The sequence below is a fragment of the Oncorhynchus gorbuscha genome, linkage group LG25 (genome assembly GCF_021184085.1).
Source record: "Oncorhynchus gorbuscha isolate QuinsamMale2020 ecotype Even-year linkage group LG25, OgorEven_v1.0, whole genome shotgun sequence".
Taxonomy (NCBI): Eukaryota; Metazoa; Chordata; class Actinopteri; order Salmoniformes; family Salmonidae; genus Oncorhynchus; species Oncorhynchus gorbuscha.
In genome coordinates, this window is record NC_060197.1 from 45,518,266 (window position 1) to 45,527,311 (window position 9,046).

The window sequence follows — 9,046 nt, forward strand, 5'->3', positions numbered from 1 at the left end:
AGCAACACAACCCACTATAGGCTATGGCGTGTCAGGGCCCAAACTAAGCAACACAACCCACTATAGGCTATGGAGTGTCAGGGCCCAAACTAAGCAACACAACCCACTATAGGCTATGGAGTGTCAAGGCCCAAACTAAGCAACACAACCCACTATAGGCTATGACGTGTCATGGCCCAAACTAAGCAACACAACCCACTATAGGCTATGGAGTGTCAGGGCCCAAACTAAGCAACACAACCCACTATAGGTGTTGGAGGGCCAGTAGGAGGCAGTCTTTCCTCTGGTCTAAAACATTATCCCAATGCCCCAGGGCAGTGATTGGGGACACTGCCCTGCGTAGGGTGCTGTCTTTCGGATGGGACTTTAAACGAGTGTCCTGACTCTCTGAGGTCATTAAAGATCCCATGGCACTTATCGTAAGAGTAGGGGTGTTAACCCCAGTGTCCTGGCTAAATTCCCAATCTGGCTCTCAAACCCATCACGGCCACTTTATAATCCCCAGTTTACAATTGGCTCATTCATCCCCCCCTTCCTCTCCCCCTGTAACTATTCCCCAGATCGTTGCTGCAAATGAGAACGTGTTCTCAGTCAACTTACCTGGTAAAATAACGGATAAATAAAATAGGAGTAGTGAAATCAAAGCACCAGTGGTGACGCTGTAATCCACGAGGAGCTGTAAGATTTATAATCCAATTTTAGTTTTGACCAAACACTAGAATTCTTCTTGAGTGGCCCCAGTCATATATAGTTAAATCTCAAACAAAGACATGTTATTTAAGACTGGGCTGCAGCTGCAGAGGGCGGAAACCATAGGTATGCGTGAAAAGTGACAGCAACACCTCTTAAATGCACTTGTCAAAAGGATTAACGCCATTACAATGTGACGCCTGCACTGGGCTAGGTGAACTAGGGTACACCTCCCCCCTCCCCATTTTACACCCACCATGTCACACCCATCCCCCCACGATGCTCTGCAGCAGAAGGCCCCGGAGCATAGACAGTGTGTGTGTGTGTGTGTGTGTGTGTGTGTGTGTGTGTGTGTGTGTGTGTGTGTGTGTGTGTGTGTGTGTGTGTGTGTGTGTGTGTGTGTGTGTGTGTGTGTGTGTGTGTGTGTGTGTGTGTGTGTGTGTGTGTGTTTTATCTTAACTATCCTTATGGGTACTAAAAGTCCTCACAAGGACAGTAAAACAAGGAAAATTCAGACAAGTGGGGAGGTTAGGTTTAGGGTCAGGTTTACAATTAGAGTTGGTGTTAGAATTAAGTTTAGGGTTAGGAGTTAAGGTTAGGGGTTAAGGTTAGGCATAGGGTTGTGGTGAGTTTAAGGTTAGGGTTAGGGTAAGGGTTAGGTTTTGGGTTAGGGGTTAGGGTCAGGGGTTAGGGTTAGGCATAGGGTTGTGGTGAGGTTAGGGTTAGGGTGAGATTTAGAGTTAGGGGTTAGGGTCAGGGGTTAAGGTTAGGCATAGGGTTGTGGTGAGGTTAAGGTTAGGGTTAGGGTGAGATTTCGAGTTAGGGGTTAGGGTCAGGGGTTAAGGTTAGGCATAGAGTTGTGGTGAGGTTAAGGTTAGGGTTAGGGTGAGATTTAGAGTTAGGGGTTAGGGTCAGGGGTTAAGGTTAGGCATAGGGTTGTGGTGAGGTTAAGGTTAGTGTTAGGGTGATATTTAGAGTTAGGGGTTAGGGTCAGGGGTTAAGGTTAGGCATAGGGTTGTGGTGAGGTTAAGGCTAGGGTTAGGTTGAGATTTAGAGTTAGGGGTTAGGGTCAGGGGTTAAGGTTAGGCATAGGGTGTGGTGAGGTTAAGGTTAGGGTTAGGGTGAGATTTAGAGTTAGGGGTTAGGGTCAGGGGTTAAGGTTAGGCATAGGGTTGTGGTGAGGTTAAGGTTAGGGTTAGGGTGATATTTAGAGTTAGGGGTTAGGGTCAGGGGTTAAGGTTAGGCATAGGGTTGTGGTGAGGTTAAGGTTAGGGTTAGGGTGAGATTTAGAGTTAGGGGTTAGGGTCAGGGGTTAAGGTTAGGCATAGGGTTGTGGTGAGGTTAAGGTTAGGGTTAGGGTGAGATTTAGAGTTAGGGGTTAGGGTCAGGGGTTAAGGTTAGGCATAGGGTTGTGGTGAGGTTAAGGTTAGGGTGAGATTTAGAGTTAGGGGTTAGGGTCAGGGGTTAAGCTTAGGCATAGGGTTGTGGTGAGGTTAAGGTTAGGGTTAGGGTGAGATTTAGAGTTAGGGGTTAGGGTCAGGGGTTAAGGTTAGGGGTTAGGGTTAGGGTTAGGGTTAGGGTGAGATTTAGAGTTAGGGGTTTGGGTCAGGGGTTAAGGTTAGGGTTAGGGTGAGATTTAGAGTTAGGGGTTTGGGAAAATATGATTCTGGATGGGATTATTATTTGGTCCCCACAAGTATAGCAATACAAAACAGTGTGTCTGCGTGTGTGACACATGATTGCATGATGTACTGTACGCTTCTTACAGAATGATGACCTGTGAAGAGAGAGGGAAGAAACAAGAGATAGAAAGAAAGCCTTAATTGGCTATGCCCCCTCCCCACTCCCTTGACTACCTAACCCTTGGGACAGGGAGGCTATTCTTATAGAGGGCAGAGAGAGGCCTCCATCTGCCTTGGTGTCCCCATGACTATAGACTGCACCGTGCCCTGGAGTATACCTGAAGATATGGGGGAAGTGTCAGGCAAAGTAGTGTGGGAGGAGTAGGGAATTGAGTTTCATCCAAGAAGACTAGCACCTTTTTTTTTTTTACAGGGTGTCTGGATACCTCATAAGTTTAGTTTTTTTTAAAGGAGCAACCACTGGGCTATCTAATATAAACCTGGTTAGTTCCGCCAAGAAAAACAATCAACTGGGGAAACTTTAAGAAACGATTCCTTTACTTCTCTTGTCATTACTCATAGGTGAAATTGAAAATGTGACCATAGTTATGTTGGGAAGTGCTTTTACATTTGTGATAATGAGGAGGGTGAGGGGTTGAGGAAATGCACTGCATCAAATGCTCCTAGTTATTCTGACACCTCATTCTGGGAGGATAGAGACATAGTCTTCAGGAGCTGGAGTGCATTTTGTTAACCTTTATTTAACAAGGCGAGTCAGTTAAGAACAAATTCTTATTTACAATGACGGTTTAGGAACGGTGGGTTAACTGCCTTGTTCAGGGGCAGAATGACAGATTTTTACCTTGTCAGCTCGGGGATTCCATTCACCAACCTTTTGGTTGCTGGCCCAACACTCTAACCACTAGGCTACCTGCCGCCCCTTCGCTCTAACCACTAGGCTACCTGCCGCCCCTACGCTCTAACCACTAGGCTACCTGCCGCCCCTCTGCTCTAACCACTAGGCTACCTGCCGCCGCTACACTCTAACCACTAGGCTACCTGCCGCCCCTACGCTCTAACCACTAGGCTACCTGCCGCCCCTACACTCTAACCACTAGGCTACCTGCCGCACCTACACTCTAACCACTAGGCTACCTGCCGCCCCTACACTCTAACCACTAGGCTACCTGCCGCCCCTACACTCTAACCACTAGGCTACCTGCCGCCCCTACACTCTAACCACTAGGCTACCTGCCGCCCCTACGCTCTAACCACTAGGCTACCTGCCGCCCCTCTGCTCTAACCACTAGACTACCTGCCGCCCCTACACTCTAACCACTAGGCTACCTGCCGCCCCTACGCTCTAACGACTAGGCTACCTGCCGCCCCTACGCTCTAACGACTAGGCTACCTGCCGCCCCTACACTCTAACCACTAGGCTACCTGCTGCCCCTACGCTCTAACCACTAGGCTACCTGCCGCCAAGGGGTAAAGGGGAATGATGGTCCCACTTCTCTGAGCTAGGTGTAGAAGTTGCCCCCTAACCATTGCTCCAGGGTCAGATTTGTTTTATTGTCCTAATGCAGTGGTTCCCAAACTTTTTATAGTCCCATACCCCTTCAAACATTCAACTTCCAGCTGTGTACCCCCTCTAGCACCAGGGTCAGCTCACTCTCAAATGTTGTTTTTGCCATCATTGTAAGCCTGCCACACACACACACTATACAATATATTTATTAAACATAAGAATGAGTGTGAGTTTTTGTCACAACCCGGCTCGTGGGAAGTGACAAAGAACTCTTATAGGACCAGGGAACAAATAATAATATAATAATAATAAATAATTTTGCTCTTTATTTAGCCATCTTACATATAAAACCTTATCTGTTCATCAAAAAGTGTGAATAATCATCAAATCAAATCAAATGTATTTATATAGCCCTTCGTACACCAGCTGATATCTCAAAGTGCTGTACAGAAACCCAGCCTAAAACCCCAAACAGCAAGCAATGCAGGTGTAGAAGCACGGAGAATCTACAGTCTTAACTTTTGTCTTTCTTAAAAAAAAAAATTGTTTATTGTTTATTAATAACTCACCATAGGTTAATGAGAAGGGTGTGACTGGAAGGATGCACATAACTCAATGTTGGGTTGTATTGGAGAGCGTCTCAGTCTTAAATCATTTTCCACACAGTCTGTGGCTGTATTTAGTTTTCATGCTAGTGAGGGCCGGGAATCCACTGTGGTGCAAAGGGCATCAGTGTCTTAACAGCGCGTTTTGCCAAGGCAAAAGAGCAGCGCAGCCAAGCGCAGCCCAATCCAGACATCTGGCAGTGGCTTCTGATTACATTCAATTTTCACAGAACCGTTTGTTGCAATTTCAATGAGGCTCTCTTGATCAGATATCAGTAAGTGGACTGGAGGCAGGGCATGAAAGTGATAACGAATCCAGCTGTTTGTGTCGTCCGTTTTGGGAAAGTACCTGCGTAATTGCGCACCCAGCTCACTTAGGTGCTTTGTTTCATGTTTGGCATTGTCTGTAAGCTTGAGTTCATTTGCACACAAAAAAATCATACAATGATGGAAAGACCTGTGTGTCGTCCTTGTTAATGCAGACAGAGAAGAGCTCCAACTTCTAAATCATAGCCTCAATTTTGTCCAGCACATTGAATATAGTTGCAGAGAGTCCCTGTAATCTTAGATTCAGATCAATCAGGTGAGAAAAAACCAGCGGTCAGACAAGTGAAAATTATGGTCAGTTAACAAGCTCGTCTCTCAATTTAAAAAAAAGTGTCAATACTTTGCCCCTTGATAACCAGCACACTTCTGTATGTTGTAAAAGTGTTACATGGCCACTGCCCATATCATTGCATAATGCAGAAAATACACGAGAGTTCAGGGGCCTTGCTTTAACAAAGTTAACCATTTTCACTGTTTTGTCCAGAACTTCTTTCAAGCTATCAGGCATTCCTTTGGCAGCAAGAGCCTCTCGGTGGATGCTGCAGTGTTCCCAATTGGCGTCGGGAGCAACTGCTTGCACACGTTACCACTCCACTATGTCTCCCTGTCATGGCTTTTGCGCCATCAGTACAGACACCAACACATGTTGACACCACACCAAAGTCCATTTGATGTCACAAAGCTTTCCAGTACTTTCAAAATATCCTCTCCTGTTGTCCTGGTTACCAGCGGTTTGCAGAAGAGGATGTCTTCCTTAATTGACCCCCCATAAACATAACGGACATATACCAGGAGCTGTGCCAGGCCTGCCACCTCTGTTGACTCATCCAGCTGTAACGCATAGAATTCAATGGCTTGTATGCGAAGCAGTAATTGTTTCAAAACGTCTCCTGCCATGTCACTGATGCGTCGTGAAACAGTGTTGTTTGATGAAGGAATTGTCTGTATAGTTTTTGGGCCTTTTCCCCCAGCATTGTCCCAACCATATCCGCAGCAGCAGGGAGAATGAAGTCCTCCACAATAGTATGGGGCTTGTCTGTCCTAGTCACTCACCATCTAAGACGCTTCAAGCACCTTCTTATTAATGGTACCTGTTGCTTTTATACATGTCTTACTACTCGAAAGTCATCTTTATTCTCGCTCAAAAAACTCCCGTGGTTTATTTTCAAAATGTCCTGTTTTGTTTCTAAATGTCTGAGCAAGAGTGAAGGTTTCCCTAGAGAGAGTAATGCTTAATGTGATTGGATGAGTAACGGTTAATGTGATTGGATGAGTAACGGTTAATGTGATTGGATGTTAATGATTTGACTAGGCTACCTGTATTTGACATTGTGTTGTTATTTCACTGAACACCAGATGGTTTAATTTTATGGTAGTGAAACGAGGCTACTCAGGCGAGAGAAAAAACTCACCCAAATGTATAGCCCTGTGGAAAATATAAATGTACTGTTTGAAAACGTGAATAAAAAAATGCATTTAAAAAAGTGAATAATTTTTGACATTTTTTAAATGTGAATCACATTTTAATTGGTTGTACCCTCGACGGCATTGCACGTACCCCTGGGGTGTGCCCTAATGGTTAGGGTTAGGATTTGGGGGTTGGGGAATCTGATCCTAGATCTGTGGATATGGGCAACTTCTATAGTATCAAGAATGATCATGGAAAATACTAGAACCATTAACACATTCACAATCAAATCAAATTGTATTTGTCACATGCACCGAATACAACCTAACAGCTTACTTACAAGCCAACAATGCAGTTTAAAAAAAAATACCTAATAATTATTTTCATTTTTTAAATGTTTAATTATTAATAAAATGACCATGTATGCATGTCACTCAACAGAAAAAAGCAAGGCAACAACAATGGCAACAACAATCTTTAAAGGCTGATGCCCTGAACATCTTCATTTACATCTTCATTTTCACAACTTTTCTTATCTTTTTTTGGTTTTAACAATAAAAATTTCAAACAACCCCTGCAATTCACTGAAATATGTATTCTCCTCACATTGGCAAAACATGAATATCAACAGTACGCATTAAACAACCCCCCCCAAATAATAATAATAATAATAATAATAATAATAACAATAATAATATATATAATAATAATAATAATAATAATATCTATAATAATAATAATAATATAATAATAATAATAATAATAATAATACTAATATAATAATAATAATAATAATAATAATAATAATAATATCTATAATAATAATAATAATATAATAATAATAATAATAATATAATAATAATAATAATAATAATAATATAATAATAATAATAATAATAATATATAATAATAATAATAATAATAATAATAATAATAATAATAATAATAATACAAACAGGCACATAACACCCATTCAGTCCTATAGTAGCTTTAGGACATCAAACAAAGGAATTCCATTCTACTGAATTATTATTTCAACTCACATAACAGCTGCGTCTTGAAAGGTGACATTGGGTGAAAAAATGTACTTTTCTTTCATATATTCTCACTCTTGATTTACAGTTGATCATCCCAATGGGTAAAATGTGGCACGCAACGTTATAGTGAAGACATTTTCTGGTTTTAAAACTGTTTTCCTGGTTGTAGACGTCACATAACCAGATTACAACCAAGTAGAGACACGATATCATCAAGACATCATATTTTAGTTGTTGTTATCTGCTCAGATAACCGGAAAACAGCCAGTTTAAGATAGGTCTTTTTTTTTAGGTCACTAACAAAATATTGGTTAAAAAAATCATTTTACTCAGTTTACAATGTGAATTGACTTCACAATAACGCTATTACAGCCATTTCACAGGATCTATCTGGGTATAACGATATGTGTGATAACGTAGTACAATCATTAAATCAAGGAGAAAATATGGTTCTAAAACATTTGCCAGATACATCCTGGCAAACTGGTTCCAAGTAGCGTTATCGTCAATTTACGTTGTAAACTGGTAAAAGGATTTTTTTTTAAACAATATTTAAAGTGGTGAGAGCGGGATGGGTAATATTTCATTTCAAAAAGGATTTAATATTTTGAGATTAATATTTCATGGGACTGACTATATCACATCACATCCACTAAAACACTGACACACTCATGATTTTAACATGACCAATAAAGTTCAATCAATCAGCCAATCCATTTTAGGCACTCGCAGTGACTCTTATGAACTGGAAGGCTAATTGGGTCTGTGTTAAATGGGATATTACTTCATGGGATGCATTTACGATGCTCACATCGGCGTTTCATTTGTAAATGCCTTATAGATTTTCCCGCCAACTTCCATATTATTTTTATTATTACACTCTTGGTTCAGTGTGAGATCCTTGACTAATTTATTGGACATAACATGAAAATACAAGACTGCATATTTTTAGTTTTGAGATTACAAGAACAACCAGAACGAAGGCTTTAACCCCTAAAGCTTCACAGAATGAACAGAGCTTCGTATAGCCAACTACATTGCAGTCTTTAACCAAGAACTCGGCAAACAAGGGTGAAACAGGAAACCTTATTTTTTATTCCAATCATCCACCTAGGTCATGGATGGACAACTTTGATAAGGGTGGGGGCCACACAAAAAATTGCCCCTCATTTTGCCGTGGGCCCGAGAGAAAAATTAGCTCACTTCCTGCAATTCTACATATTTTGCAATAGGGTGAAGAGAAATGTTTGCAGTTTTTAACATGATATCTGAGTGAGACTGACTAACAAAAGAAATGCCCCCCCCCCCCTGGCAGTAAGTCGATCATGATGACAAGTCTAGAGGGGGGAGGGACGATCCAAGGGCCTTCAAAAGAGGGGCCGGCCGCCAGTTGCCCATCCCTGATTTAAGTAAAAAATACTCAAACTAGACAAAACCAGAGGTTGAATCTTCACTTAATTAGATAAGACACAGAAACATTTGAAAAGCTTTTCCTTTTCAGGATGCTAGGATGCTATTTTGAGTGACAACGAGAGGCATGCAGGAAAAACATTTTTTTTGCACACTTCTTGAAAATAAATCATAGGATATGAGCATTACATAGCTGTTGAGATGGAATAATTCCACTATCCTAGTTCTCTACGTTACAAAAAAACGCCTTTGGTCAATGTGGTCCTTCTGTAGCTCAGTTGGTAGAGCATGGCGCTTGTAACGCCAGGGTAGTGGGTTCGATCCCTGGGACCACCCATATGTAGAATGTATGCACACATGACTGTAAGTCGCTTTGGATAAAAGTGTCTGTTAAATGGCATATATTATTATTATTATTA